The sequence below is a fragment of the Amblyomma maculatum genome, chromosome 1 (genome assembly GCF_055883805.1).
Source record: "Amblyomma maculatum isolate TAMU_Amacu chromosome 1, ASM5588380v1, whole genome shotgun sequence".
NCBI lineage: Eukaryota > Metazoa > Arthropoda > Arachnida > Ixodida > Ixodidae > Amblyomma > Amblyomma maculatum.
Genome location: NC_139344.1, coordinates 489953293 through 489969381, shown reverse-complemented (window position 1 = coordinate 489969381; position 16089 = coordinate 489953293).

Below are 16089 nucleotides of genomic sequence, written 5' to 3'. Positions count from 1 at the left end.
TCGGCGGAGCTCCTCTCGCACGATCTCCCGGATGAGGTCCCGAAGGTTTTCTCCGCTTGTAGATGCACTGGGGTAGTGGATTGAGCAGTCCGGCTGAAGTGGTCGCTCGTAGTGGCGCGTTCGGGTGGCCAACGTCTTCTCAATAGTAGACGCCTCCGTTTCAAATTCCGCCACAGTTCTTGGCGGATTTCGCACAAGACCCGAAAAGAGCGACTCTTTAACGCCTTGCAATAGAAGTTTGACTGGCTCACCTTCGGTCATATTAGGGTCGGCGCGGCGAAAGAGGCGCTTCATCTCCTCAACATACGCCAAGACAGGCTCGTTAGGGAGTTGAAGTCTTGACTGAAGGAGGGCCTGGGCTCTTTCCTTTCGGACGGCGCTTCAAAAGGCAGTCAGAAACGCTTCCTTGAAACTCTCCCAATCCTTCAGAGCTGCCTCATGATTTTCGAACCAAACTCAGGCACGTCCTTGAAGAACAAAGTAGACTTGCCTGAGTTTCGCGGCGTCGTTCCAGCCATTGAATTCTGCAACACGGTCGTAAATGTCCATCCAGTCTTCTGCATCTTCGTCCGGTCGTCCATGGAAGCAGGGGGGCTCACGGGGTTGAACGAAAACAACCGGTGCTGTAGGCTGGGCCATTGTCAGCGTCGATGTCTTCCGAAATCGAATGGGGTCAGGTAGCAGACCGTGCTCTGGCTGTAGGCCTTGAAGTCGGCGGCTGGCTCGGTGACCTGTAGGCTGGTCTTCCTGGGCGACAGGAACACGGCTTGGGTCTTCGCTTGAAGGATAAAAGGCAGCACCTCCACCAGATGTCACGTAGTGGTGACGAGGTTGGCGACACAAATGAAGGGGTCGATGATTGCACTAAAGAAACTCTTTATTTGGGCTGACTTGCGCCCGCAAAATAACTAAGCAACTCGGCGGCGGCGATAGAAACAAACGTGATCGTCGATCGTCGAACAAAGAATGCTCGTCACACTCGGCAACGCTCAATTTAAAGGCTGCACAGAAGAATCTAGATAACGTCGCAAACAGCTACCAGCACGGGCTGGAACATTGTGGAAAGACAAGCGAGTGGCCGGAACCTTCGAGACAGATCTCGCTGCGTCTTGCGCTACAACAAAACTGATAAAGGTGTGACTCGCGACATCGAGCAGTAACAAACAAAGATTACGGAACTGATACGCGGTCCAGAATCAGAGTGATAAGCCTGTATGCCGGCGGCTGTTAAAAAACAACAAATACTGTTTTGAAGGTTTCGCGGCAATATATGCTGCACTCTCGATAGACGAAACTCGGGTATATTGCCGACATGAGGATAAATGGAACAGCTTGAGACAAATATTTGCCCGCCTCAGTTGAAACACGGGGATTAGGAATGCTATATTCCTGATATATCAATATGCCGAGGCCGACTGTCTTTATCCAGAACACAAATGTGGTCGTGATAGTTTCCAAATAAAAATGAAAGGCACGCAAAGAGCCGATCGCCCGGACGATTCGCCTGTCGAACGTAACTTCCTGCGAACACAAGCATTGTGCAAGAAGTAACCTTTGAGAAAATTCAAAGGGATTGCGTTTTGAGAATCCCGCGCAACATCACGAGGATCGATCGGCTCCTGCAACAGTGGCGGTCTACATTGTGTTAAATTCTTCAACGTCAGCCTCACACGCAGAAATATGGTATCAAATGCCAGAATATATATAAAGTTCCTCGAATCCCCTTTTCCACAGCCGCGTATTCACTGCTGCTATAATATATCATTAAATGACATTGTGCATATCAAAGTAAAGTCTCCTGCAATACACCAGGCTTCCCCTCTACGTTCCATGAGGCAGTCGGCTTAGCAGGAGAAAAGTGGAAAAATCGTATCATTGAAGCAGCTATTTTAATGCAACATTGAATTATGCCGCGTGCATGATATATATTGACACTATATCATTTGAGCCTACTGATAGAATTATACATTGCGCAACAGAAGGTGAAATTAACTGTTATTTATACATATTTTGAAATAAAGCTTTAACCGCGCGCTAACTGAGCTGCGGCGGGTATGGTACACTCTGTAGTTGATCGCGATTTGTCATGAACTTATGCTTGAATTTGTGAACTGGTAGGCGCTGATTGTCTGTTTGAAGCATACTTAGTATTAAGTGCCTAAGATTTGCGCGGTAAACTGCTATTAGCCTAGGAATGTAATTGTTCATTTTTTATGGTTAAATGGTAACCTCTGAATTTATACAACCTCATCATAAAGTTAACCTATAACATAACCCTAAGCAAACCCACCGTAAACCGAAGAGATCGGGGGCTTTTAAGGTTTATATGTTAACCGTCAATTACTTTCGCCAGTGCCCTCGAAACCTATCAATCCTAAACGCCCTTAAATTCGTTTCGCAGCCTTCGTGAGTTTACCTTTCGTACGGGGTCAAGAAAAGAGGCGGTGAGCTTTTATGAGCTTTCATCCGGATCCGGTGCACTTTGCCCTGCGACCTTCTACTGCTTTTCATTCATCCCTAGAACAAATGGACAAAATATATTTTTGTCAGAAACTTGCAGCAGTTATGTGGTTCAATCGGTATTTACCAGCTTGAGCTCGAGGTCACGGGCTTTAGTCGAGATGCAGAAGCCGCATTATGAAGGAAACCAAACGCGAAAATGGAAATGTGGTTTGCGATTAATGACTCATAATATACAGTGTTCTGCAACTTAACCGTCTTGGAAAATATTCACACCTTGACCGGTGGAAACATTTTCCAAGACGGTTTCGGTAAAGTTGCTGAACAGTATATACGTAGCTAGGTCTTGCTATTTTGGCTAAATGAAGCTGCAGGTATTCTACTGCCCCACACTTGATTTGTGTGGAAGATATTCGGTTAAAAGAACATTACATGGATTCGCTCCAAGCCATATTTTTTCATGCAAAGAACTACAGCCGCTGGTATCAAGACGAGGGCTCTGCAGAAGCCATAGAAAAAAGAAAAGAAAAGAAACGACCTCGACGCTTCTTGAACGACGAGGGAGGGGGGAGGGGGCGTGAAGAAGAAAGAAGACTGCTTCTTGCTGCGCGGGACCCGCTGCCCCCCGTCGGTCCATCTCTTCTCCCTGCGGCAAAGCGGAAAGAACCACGGGGAGGCATCCAGGCACCCTACCGCGACAGGAATGCCGAAGCGGACACAAATATCGGCGAAAACAAAAACAAAACAAAAAAGAATTGCATGCACCGCACACAGAGAAATTCTCGCTGCTTTTGCAGCTTCTCCCCCCCCTCCCCCCTTCTTGAGGTCACGTGGCCAAATGGCGGGAAAACACATCCCGCGCGAGCTAAGATGCGCGGCGCCGCTCAGTCGACGGCCAGCCTCCGTGTGGGCGCGATGCCTACTGCCTAATTTTATCATCCGCTTTTATTTCGCGCAAATTCAATCTGTCTCAACCTCCTGCAGCAGTCAGCGTTTGAAAAAAACAGCCCACATATGCAGCTGATGATTGCAGCCGCTCTGTACAGATTCTTCGTGCTAAAGTTCACCAAAACATGCGTAAGTACATGATCTTTCGGTCTTGATCAGAGGAGCTTTTTGCTCGATTCGATATTATACTGAACATAATGATGTATTCTTTTGGAGCATATGTTCATCTTGTTATATACTCCTTGCATCTTTTATATAGATTGTGAGCCTTCCGGGGATGTTCTTTAATTTGTTCATTAGATGATCTTCCTCTTTCATTTGTACATACCATCATCATCGTCCCGTGGCGCCGGCTCCGGCAAGCGCCTGGGTTTTGTCATCGGATTAAAACGCTAGACAAGGCATCGCTGGCCTTGCCGTCACGACCTTGCCGTCTCAACCCAGCCTTCTTTCACAAGTGGTGGAGGTCAAATTCGATCCCCTTGCTGCCTTGGGCCCTGCCTCTCGCTGGAGCTACGTTCCGGTCGCCGTTTGGCAACTTCCACCATAATCATGTCCACCGAGAGCAATCCCGACCAGGCCGGACCCTCTACCTCGGCTGCACCGACGCCTCCGACTCTGCCCCCACGTCAAAGGGACCCGCCGCTGTTCGCTGGTCGTCGCGACGAAGACGTCGATGACTGGCTCGACACATATGAACGCTGCAGTGCCTATAACCGGTGGGACGATGCTTTAAAATTCCTCAACGTTTCGTTCTATCTCATTGAGGTCGCCAGAAACTGGTTCATTAATCGCGAACCCCACACTACTAACTGGACCACTTTCAAACAGCAGTTCCGACAATACTTCGCCGACCCGGCAGTTCGGACTGAGATCGCGAGAAACAAGCTTGCTTCCCGCCTTCAAGGTCCTGATGAATCATATGCGTCTTACATAGAGGCTGTTCTTGCACTTTGCCGGCGCATTAGTCCCACCATGACAGAACCTGAACGTGTGCACCACGTCTTAAAAGGGATCAATTCTATGGCTTATCATACCTTAGCTGCCCAGAATCCTTCAAGTGTTGATTCAATTATAACGACCTGTCAACGCCTCGACCAGCTGCAGTCCTCTCGATTACAGCCCAGCTTCGCAACTGGTCCGACCTCTGCTGACCTTGATCTGCGGGCAATGATTCGAGCAATCATCCGCGAGGAGCTCCAAACCCTCAATCCTTTTTGTCGACATGGGTGCGATCATTCTTCCGCACCTTCTAATGACGCCGTTCTCCGCAACATGATTAAAGAAGAGTTATCAACTATCAGCCACCCCATGTCATCCGAACCTTCTGCAAACCGTCCAGCGCCGACCTACGCGCACGTCGCTGCATCCCCCCCCCTTCTTTGGTTCCCCCGCCCCGACCGGCACCAACTTACAATCACGTCAATGCAATGGCGATGACTCAACCTACACCACCCTATTACGCACCTTGGCGTCCCTCCCGACCAGTCTGCTATTACTGTGGTATTAGAGGACATATATTCCGCTTCTGTCGTCGCCGCCTTCAGAACGAGCGCCGTGGTTACGACACCTTCGAAACTGACATGCCTTCGACCTCATATTATCAACGCCGGTCTATTCCAAGCCCACCTCGAAGATCCTCCCCACCTCCAGTATCTTCCTCTGAGCCTCATGGGAACCATGTATCTCGACGCCGGTCCACATCCCCATACCGCCGCTCAGTTTCCCCTGTCCGCCATCCGGAAAACTAAGTGTTGCAGTTTCCGGAGGTCAAACTACACTCTGCGAACTTACTAAAAGTCCTCCTGATCGCCCGTATAATGTGATTGCTGTTATCGCTGAAGGTTTACCGGTCGAAGCTTTTATTGATACAGGGGCTGCAATTTCTGTCATTCACGCTGATTTGTGCTACTGTTTGCGAAAAGTGACAACACCATATGATGGGCCTGAACTCCGTGGAGCCAATGACGTCCCTTTGCGCCCTTCAGCGAAGTGCACCGTACGAGTTGTTATCGACGGCATCCGCCATCATGTGCAGTTTGCTGTTCTCTCACCTTGTGCTAACCTGATGATTTTTGGATGGGATTTTTTGTCAACCGCTTCAGCGTTAATTTCTTGTGGTGACCGTGTTATCCATATGACAGACAGCGATTTTTCATCTGACTTTTCTGAACGACATCATCCCCTCATTGCCGCCGCTGATACTGCTTTGCCTCCTCAGTGCGAAAAACTGCTTACTGTTGTTTCTGACCACATCACTGACGGGGACGTACTCATAGCACCATCATATAGTCATCTTGCACGCGGCATCGCTTTCCCGTCAAGTCTTGTCCGGTTCCACAACGGCTCAGCGACAGTACTGGCCACTAACACTTCACGTGAATCCCTCGTGCTCCCAAAAGGAACTTCTCTGCATTGCATGGTGGATGTTCAACCTTTTTCAATGATGGTGCTCACCGCCCCTCCGACTCAGCGAAGTGTTTCGTCAGACGTCTCTATTTCTGTTCTCGCAAAGACTACTAATCCTAAACTCACGCCGAACCAACGCCAAGAACTGCTGACATTGCTTCGACACCACCAAGGCATTTTTGATGCCAATTCCACACCACTGGGACGGACTAGTGTTGCGCACCATCGCATCATTACAGAAGGTAACTCTATCGTTCGCCGACGGCCTTATCGGGTTTCCCTCTCTGAACGAAAAGTAATTGAAGAAAATGTAAATGACATGCTCCATCGCAATATAATTCGTCCCTCAACAAGCCCATGGTCCTCCCCAGTAGTGCTAGTTAAAAAAAAGGACGGCTCGGTACGCTTTTGTGTTGATTACCGCCTACTCAGCAAAATTACCCGCAAAGATGTATATCCGATGCCACGAATTGATGACGCCCTTGACTCTCTCCAAGGCTCCGAATATTTCTCGACCTTGGACCTCCGCTCAGGTTATTGGCAAATACCTATGCACGAGGACGACAAAGAAAAAACCGCTTTCGCAACACCCGATGGCCTTTACGAATTTAATGTTATGCCTTTCGGACTTTGTAACGCACCAGCGACATTTGAAAGAATGATCGATACTGTGCTTCGTGGCCTAAAATGGAGACCTGTTTGTGTTACTTGGACGACATTGTTATCTTTTCGGAAACCTTTAATGACCATCTCACGCGCCTGAATGAAGTCCTCACCTGTCTCGCTTCGGCAGGCTTTCAGCTCAACACCAAGAAGTGCCACTTCGCACAGGAGGAAATTAGAATATTGGGACATCTGGTCAGCCATGGCGGCATTCGCCCAGATCCTGAAAAAATAATCGCGGTCCTGAACTTTGCTCGTCCACAACGGACTACAGATTTGCGCAGTTTCCTCGGCCTCGCCTCTTATTTCCGGCGTTTTATAAGGCATTTTGCAACTATTGCTGCACCACTTCATGAGCTACTTAAAGCACGCCGCTCTTTCGTATGGACGGAACAGTGCGAAACTGCTTTTAATGACCTAAAGCACGCCCTCACATCAGATCCTGTTCTTGGCCACTTCAGCGACAGCGCTCCAACTATCCTGCACACCAATGCCAGTGGTCTCGGTCTTGGCGCTGTACTTCTGCAGCGTGATGCAACATCGCGTGAGAAAGTGATTGCCTTTGCCAGTCGGACTCTGACTCCAGCTGAGAAAAACTACACCATTACCGAGCAGGAGTGTCTTGCCGTCGTCTGGGCTGTCCAAAAATTTCGCCCTTACCTATACGGTCGGCACTTCACAGTTGTGACCGACCACCATGCTCTTTGCTGGTTGTCTTCACTCAAAAATTTGACAGGCCGACTTGGCCGCTGGATTCTACGCCTGCAAGAATACCATTTCGACGTCACTTATAAATCTGGTCGCCAACACCAAGACGCCGACACTTTCTCTCGCTGCCCACTTACGGAATCAGCCTGCTGTTTTTCTTCGCAACGCATTTCTACCTCTGACCACAGCCGACCATCTCTTCCCCCGACGCATATCACAACAGTTTCTTTTGACGATTCTGAGCACAAACACGCACTCCGCTCGCAGCAATTAGCTGACGCCTGCTGCCGTCTTATCATCGACCGCCTTATCGGCGCTTCGAACCCGCCCAATGCTAGGCTTCGCCGACAGCTTCGCAATTTCAAGCTCGAAGATGGCATCCTACTCCGTTACGTGTATTGCCCTGATGGAACTCGCTGGATCCCAGTCGTGCCGCGTGTGCTTCGCCCACGTACACTGGCGGCTCTCCACGATGACGCTACTGCAGGCCACCTTGGTTTTGACAAAACCTACGACCGCGTGAGAAAAAGATTCTTTTGGCCTGGCTTATCTTCCACCGTTGCCAAATACGTCGCATCCTGCCCTCTGTGCCAACGTCGCAAACGGCTGACTTCTTCGCCCGCTGGCCTTCTACAACCTCTTCCTTGTCCCGCCACGCCATTCGACGTAGTCGGCATCGACTTATATGGTTCATTTTGAAGGTAGCGCGAAAAACGAGGACCAAGAGTAGAAGGACACAACACGAGCGCTTGGTCCTCGTTTTTCGCGCTACCTTCAAAATGAACCAGATTCAACTCGCCCAACTTTCAACCTTACGACTTATATGGTCCCCTACCTCTCTCCGATGGGGGTAACCATTGGGTTATAACAGCTGTCGACCACCTCACACGCTACGCTGAGACAGCACCTGTACCGACTGGATCCGCTGAAGAAGTAGCAAATTTTCTTTTGCGATCAATTGTATTGCGTCATGGCGCTCCTCGTGTGCTCCTAAGTGACAGCGGTACAGCCTTCTTATCGAAAGTCGTTGCCGAAGTTCTTCACGCGTCATCCACCCTTCATAAGACAACCTCAAGCTACCATCCCCACACTAACGGTCTGACTGAGCGATTTCATCGCACCTTGTCAGACATGATATCCATGTACATCACACCAGATCATAGAAATTGGGACACTATTCTACCATTCGTCACATTCGCCAATAACATAGCAGTACAACGGACTACCGGTTACTCTCCGTTTTTCCTCGTTTATGGCCGTCCTCCCACTACAATCCTCGACGCTTCCTTCTTCTCTACGCCCGACTACTCCACATCAGTACCTACCCATTTTTTATCTCGTGTGGCCAGATGCCGTCATCTTGCCCGCCACAACACGGCAGCGTGCCAGGAAGACCGCAAGACTCGCTATGATTCTACACATCGAGTGGTCTCTTTTCGTCCTGGCGACGAAGTACTGCTTTATACACCATTGCGCACCCCTGGCCTTAGTGACAAATTCCACCATCGCTACGTAGGTCCCTATGAGGTCATAAGCCAAACTTCCCCAATGAATTACAAAGTGACGCCTGTTGATCCCCCAGCTGATCGACGCCACCGTGGAACTGAAATTGTTCATGTGTCTCGCTTGAAACCGTTTGTGCGCCGCGATGCATCGCTTAGTTAGGAGCGGCCAGGCTGGCCGCTTCCGACCCCCCGGGCAGATTGTGTGAGCCTTCCGTGGCTGTTCTTTAATTTGTTCATTCCATGATCTTCCTCTTTCATTTGTACATACCATCATCATCGTCCCGTGGCGCCGGCTCCGGCACGCGCCTGGGTTTTTGTCATCGGATTAAAACGCTAGACAAGGCATCGCTGGCCTTGCCGTCACGACCTTGCCGTCTCAACCTAGCCTTCTTTCAGTATATATATATATATATATATATATATATATATATATATATATATATATATATATATATATATATATATATATATATATATATATATATATATATATATATAATTGGTGTGGGCGCTGATCGCGCAGGAAGACTTGCTGAGCCATTTGGAAACAAGGCTGCGGCTGGCTGCGGTGGCAGAATTGGCTAATTTTGCTGCAGTCTCCTTGGGCATCTCCTGCCCCAAAATGCTCGCTTTTTAATATGAAGGGACACTCACTACACCGACAAGGTAAGTCCAATTAGCGCACATTTTGTTTGATACGACAATATACTGCAACTGTTTCTGGAGCGCGTATATATATGCGCATCTTGTTACTACCTACAGTTCTTTTTATAATCGATGTGTGCGCATTTCGCTCTGATTGCGCAGGAAGACGTGCTGAGCCGACTTGGAAACGATGCTGCGGCGGGGGAATTAGCTCTTTTAGCTGCAGTCCGAGGTCCGATCTCCTCTGCCCCAAAACGCCCGTCTTTCACTTCTTCATATAGATGTGCATGCACTGACATGTATACCGATCAGGTAAGTCAAATTAGCGCTGATTTTCTTCTATACGATAATGTACTGCAACTAATTATGTATTGTTTTGAGACTTATGCGCATCTTGTTACTGTAAATGCATATTTTGTAATTGGTGTGCGCGCCTCGCGCTGATCGTGCAAGGAGGCGATATCAGCTGATCTGGAAACTGGCTGCGACAGTGGAAGCTCGTTTCGCCGAAGCCCGAAGTCCTTGGTCTCCTCTACACTAAAACGCTGGCCTTTCACTTCTTTATGGCGGTGCACTTGCCGGACAAGTATTAGCGCTGATTTTGATCGTAAAATTCGATTATCCGACTCAGATCTATGGGACGCATGCAACCCAGTTAAATGTCAAATGCTATCACTGATATAAATATTGCAGCACCCCTCGCCATAGGAGCGATAAGAAGCTGTACAAGCATCATCGCTGCTGCCAAGCAAGCTCGTGCCAGTACAAGATTTATGCCTTGTTTATTATTTTTTTTGCTGCTGTAATGATGTCTATACGTGAAAATTGATGATTGAGTGATGCGGTATGCTTGCAAGGTAAGTGAGCCAGCGCGTTCATTTTGTGGATTTTGGAATTATATATGTGATGCACACATATCTCAGCTGTTTCACATTGATTTTGCTCTGTGCGCTTGCTTTCTGCAGGCAAACAGTTGTATTTTCATCGTGCGGATTATTTCTTGGTGCTCACATGCTCACGAGGTGTTCAGCTAACTTGTTTCAAGCTTTAAAAATTTACCACGGGTTCTATAAGCTTCTACGAGTTGGGCTGTCTAAATAGTCGTCTTGGCTGGTAAGACAATTTTTTAAATAATGCTCGGTTGTTAAATAAAAAAAATAAATCAGATGACTTATCGTTAAATATCCGGTCGCTTTTGCTGTAAAAGTTCCATCTAGTTTGAGAAAATTAAGCTGTATTGTACGGAATAAACTTATTGTAGGTTTCATGTAAATATTGGGGAAACTGTTTGTTCTGCCGCTTTGGAATCCCTCATACGCGCTCTATGACAAGCGCGGAAACTTGATTTTGCTAGAATGATTAAATTGCAGCATTAGGATGCAAGAACGCGCTTCGAGACGATAAGGTTTGAGTGCGCTACGGTTGCAAATTGCAACATCATGACTCCAGCAAAGCGCCTCTTTCGCGGATTCACGGATCCTGATTACCTATTGCGGCTTTGCGCTAATGCGTTTTCAGTAGGGTCGCATGAAAGTCAGGCGCATAAAATATATTGATGTGATCGTGCAGTTGGTGGCAGGGAGCAGACATTATTTTTTCTACATTTCCACCCTATATTTGCCTGCAATGTATAAGTTTAGGCGAAAACGAAATATTTAATTAAAAAACTTGTCTTCGTACAGCTGACCAAGATGGAACCTGCCGCAGATCCTACCAGTCGCAGACATCAAGTGATCGACAGGCTGCCAAAAGAAGAAGACCAAGCCTCAAGCCCATCTTCCATATGTGGCACACGCATGTTCTATAGTCAGTCATATATACACTCTTGATGGAACAGCGCAAAACATCGGGACAAGAGACAAGCGCTGAGACAACCAACACAGCGGGACAAGAGACAACCAACACAGCGCTTGTCTCTTGTCCCGATGTTTTGCGCTGTTCCATCAAGAATGAATAACCAACATGCTCAAGCTGCTGTCCTGGCATATATACACGCTTATTAAAAAGCAAATCGCGAGCTTTTTCTGAACGCTGTTCACAAATAAATTTGTTCACCAAATACTGCAGCTTTTGTTTCTTCATGGCATCAGAAAAGCTATTGCTTTTCTTGATGCATTTGTATGTGCTACCCCGTTATATATGCATGGGCCACGATATATTAAATGCATGGCATGAATACCTGCACGAGGGGTGATGCCGGCCACCAACCGGCGTCGGGAAGCAACCGGCCGACGTACGGTCTTTCGTCAGCAAAATAGCTAGGGCAGACGAGCGGCCGACCATTCAGTAACGCTGGCAAATGGCCGGCCCACGTAGGGCAGGTGGTCGGTCACGTCGGGCCAAAAGGTCGGGCCATAGTCGATTGCCGAAAATGGGCCGACGTTAGGTCAGTGTCAATCCCCGACGCCGGCCCTCATTCGGGTGCCGAAGGTCGGCCGGCCACTTTTTGGTCGGCGAGAAAGGTCGGCACTACCTTTTGCCACACACTTTTTTTTGCTTGGGAAGTCGTGTTAAATTGGTACTTTTTATGTGACTAGGGAGTTTGTAGTTTAGGTAGTTAATTAGTTTAATACTCCCCCACGTTCTCCCACCCCCTCCCGTCCCCCCTCTCCTCTTTTCCCTTCCCCTAGTCTTTTTTTTCTTTTTTTTGAATTAGTAGGGATGATATTGTGTCCCAATGAAAGGAGTCGAGTCGAGTGCGGAGGCAGACCTCCGCCCCAATGACCCCCGTTAGTGTTATTGCCCATTATGCTTCCCCCTCCCCCTCTTGTATTTCAATTCTATATAGGTGGCCGGTTGGATGGACTCCCAGCCTTGATGTTCTAGTTGTATTTGAAGTTCTGATAGGTCCCGGGCGTGGTTACGAACCTCCGCCCGGGAGCCGCTTCAGTGAGCGACTGACCACCCTCGTCTTACCGGATGTTGCTTGTGCGAGCTCACCCGTCTGCTATCCTGTAGTGGGATAGCCAGTGTACAGAGTACAGTGAAATGGCCATTGCCCTTCGCGAGCCTGATGTTGGTTTAAAGGCCGGCAGATAGCAGCACTGCGCAGCGGGATGACCTAACTGGGTTAGCCCCTGCCACTCGCGCTGGTTGTAGGCGCTAAGTGAGTGCGCAGCACAGATGTCGGTGTGTTACTGCTAACTCTGTGCCACTTGCGGGGCCCATCAAGGGTAACCCGGTCTGGTGGTTGGGCGTTGCAGGAGGCATTATGCCTGATTATGTTGGACCGGGGCCTCATTGAGTGCATGGCTGTTGGCCTTGCCATATGCCTTATGGTGTTGCTGGGCCTGGGGGTGGTTCTCTCCCAGCTAGGGGAGGGCATAGTCGAGGTTTCTTCTTTTTTTCTTTTCCCCTTCTTCTCCCCTTTTTTCGGGGGAGGAGGAATTGGGTGGATTGTTTTTTCATTGAGTGCCTTTGGATGGCTGATTAGATGGGAAAGGTCCGGGAGAGAGGGGAAATTAAAAAAAAGAAAACATTTAGGAGAAAAAAAAGAATGAGATATATTCCCCCTTTCACTTTCCCTCCCCTCCCTCTGGTAAGAACACTAGAAAAAGGAGAGTAGAAAACATGATAGAATTAAAAAATAGAGAAAATAGGGGAGAGAAGAAAAAAAAAGGTGGAGAGAAGAGAAAATATATATATATATATATATATATATATATATAAATAGAAAAGGGGGGGGGAGAGGATGGACATGAGGTGATTGATGGGTGAATATGGCATTAGTGCCTGGGCCCCACCTCCGCGCTCGTTCCTCAGGATTCGGATGGCTCAGTTTGACTTTGTTTAGGTAGTGAGTTCATTAATTGGGCTCCTCCTACTGTAAGTGAAATTATGTCTGTGTAATTTCTTGATTATTTTTTTCGTTATTTGTTCCAATGCTCTGTAAGTTTCTTTGTGTTTTAGGATTTCTGGTTTGTGTTGAAGTGGTTGTGGGTATTTCTGTATGATTGGCTGTCTTTCTGTTAGGAGGTAGTGGTCTATGTTGTTTGCAGGGGCCCCACATTTACAGTTGTTTTGTATCGTTGTAGGTAGTGTGGTAAGCGTCAGTGTTCTGTTAGTGCTTGGGTGGTGTAGTAGTTGGTGGGGAAGTGTGGTGGGATGCGTTTTGGATTTTTAATCCAGTTGCATGTGCTTGTGTGTCTGCCTGTTGTATGCCAGTGAGTAGCCCATTTTTTGTGCATCTGTGTACGGAGGATTGTTTTAACACATTGCTCTGTGATTGGGGTGTGGAGTTGTGTGCCGTGTTTGGTTGCCTTCTTTGCTGCGTCTGCTATTTCGTTACTAATTATTCCGGTGTGTGCTTTGACATAGTGTAGTGTGATTTTGTGGTTTTGAGATGATTGTTGGAGTGTTGATTTGATATTGTGGATGAGTGGGTTGGTGTTTGTTGGATTTTTAAGGCCTTTGAGTGTTGATAAGTTGTCTGTGAGGATGGCTATTGTTATGTGATGGGTGTTGTTTGCATAGCGTATTGCTTGTATGATGGCGTTGGCTTCGGCTTCAAAGTTAGATGCGTAATTTGGTAGCTTGAATTGTTTTGTTTCTAATAATTGGTGTTTAGAATTTAGAATTGCTATTGCTGATCCGGTTCCGGTTTCGGACTGTGAGTCGTCAGTGTATATGTAAAGACCGGCGCAAGTTGGGTTTTGCCTAATTTTGCAGGATGTGTGAGCCAAATGTCTGCCTTGTGTGCTATGTTGTCGGAGGAGATGAGGAGCTCTTCATGTTGGTATGGCTTGTTGTGTAGAATATTGCAGAGTGTGTTCTCCCATCAATGGTGAGGTGTATGGGGGGTATGTTTGAGAGGATTGAGAGGGCCGAATTTGGTACTGTTCTGAATGCTTCAGTTATTTTGGTGAGTGGAATTCTTTGAATTGTTTGTAGTTTCCTGAGAATTGTTGAACTTTGAAAGAGCGCAAACACACACAACCACTAAAGACAAGAGACGAGACACAAGCGCCTTGTGTCTCGTCTCTTGTCTTTAGTGGTTGTGTGTGTTTGCGCTCTTTCAAAGTTTTCCAAATATGTACCAACTCGCCCAAAAAGAAGTGTTAATGAGAATTGTTAAGCTAGGTGTGTACCAAATTGGGGCGGAATAAATTATTAGTCTTTCTGTGGCGCGGATGTAGATGTCTCGTGGTTGTGATGGTGTCATGCCCCATGTGTGTCCTGTGAATCTAGCGATGTTTGTAGTGATTGTGAAGACTTTTTGTTGTATGTCGTTAAGGGGTGGTAGAAATGAGAGTTTGGTGTCGAATGTTAGGCCTAGTATTTTTGTGTGCTAGTGTTTGCCCGTCGAATTTAATTTTTGGTGGTCTGGTTTGGTATTTATTGCCAGTTAATAGGAATTTGCTTTTATGAGGGCTGAACTGCATTTGTTTTGCTTCTGCCCAGCGTTGAATAATGTCGAGAACGTGTGCGGCTCGTTGTTCTAGTACTGTTCTTGTGTGTCCGTGTATTGTGATTGTTATGTCATCTGCAAACGCTTGTATTTGTGTGTGTTGTGGTGTAGTGGTATTGAGTAGGTCGGTGATTGTTAGGTTCCATAGTAGTGAGCTGAGGGGGGATCCTTGTGGGGAACCTTGTGGGATTTTGTGTGTGACGCTTGTGCTGCCTGTGGAAAAGGAAATTGATCTATCTTTGAGGGTTTGAGCTACAATTTTGTTGAGATTAGGTGGGCAGTTATTTTATTGAAGGAATTTAGTTATGGTGTGATTTGTGAATGAGATTGAAGGCGTTTTTGATGTCCAAGGAGATAATGATAGTGGTGTGGTTTTTGGATTTGTTTTCTTTGATGTTGTTAAGGAGAGATTGGAGTGCGAGTGTTGCGGAAATGTGTGTAAAACCAAATTGGTTGGACGGGAAGGGGTTTTTTGTGTAGAGAAAGTGGTAGATGCTGTTTTTAAGGAGGGTTTCTAGAATTTTTCCGAATATGGAGTTAAGTGCTATTGGTCTAAATTGATTTGGTGTTGGGTTTTTATGTGAGAATTCTTTTTTGGGAATGAGTTTGACCTTGGATTCTCTCCAGTGAGATGGGAAGTGCCCTAACGAGAGGCATGCATTGAAGATGTTAATGAAGAGTTGTTTGTGATGGTCATATAGCGATTAGATAAATGGTGTTGTTAATTATCTGGACCTGGTGCTATATGTTTCTTAAGTGCGTTAATGGTTGTGTCTACTTCTATTTCTGTGAATGGTATGTCATTTTGGATGGTAGCATGCATGTTTGTTGTGTGTTCTGTTGGTTTCAGTGATTGTTTTGTTGTACCTGTTATTGTTGTCTGTGGTGTTGAGAAGAGTGATTCGAGGATAAGGATTACTCATTCTTCTAGTCATTTTGGTTCGGTGCCATCGGTTTTCGTGATTGATGGAATGGTGACTTGTTTTTTAATTTTGTTGGCCGCTATTTTGTAGGGAAGTGTAAATGGTTTTGACACTTTGCTGCAGTATTCTTTCCAGGATTTGTTTGTGGTGTTTGAGATGTTTTGCTGATATGTTTTAAGCGCTGTTGTGTATTTTGTTTTGAATTCTTCTCTAAGTGTTTCTGGAGCGTTTTGATATCTTCTTCGCATAGCCCTTACTTTTTTTCTTTCGATTTCCAGTTCAGTTGTCCACCAGGGGTTTTAGGTATGTTTGTTGTTCACTGTTTTTTCGAATTTTTTGGTCAGTTTTTGTATTTTTTTTTTGTATAGGTGATTGATAATGTGTTCGAGTCGTGTAATTGATGTGATTGGGGTGTTGGCGG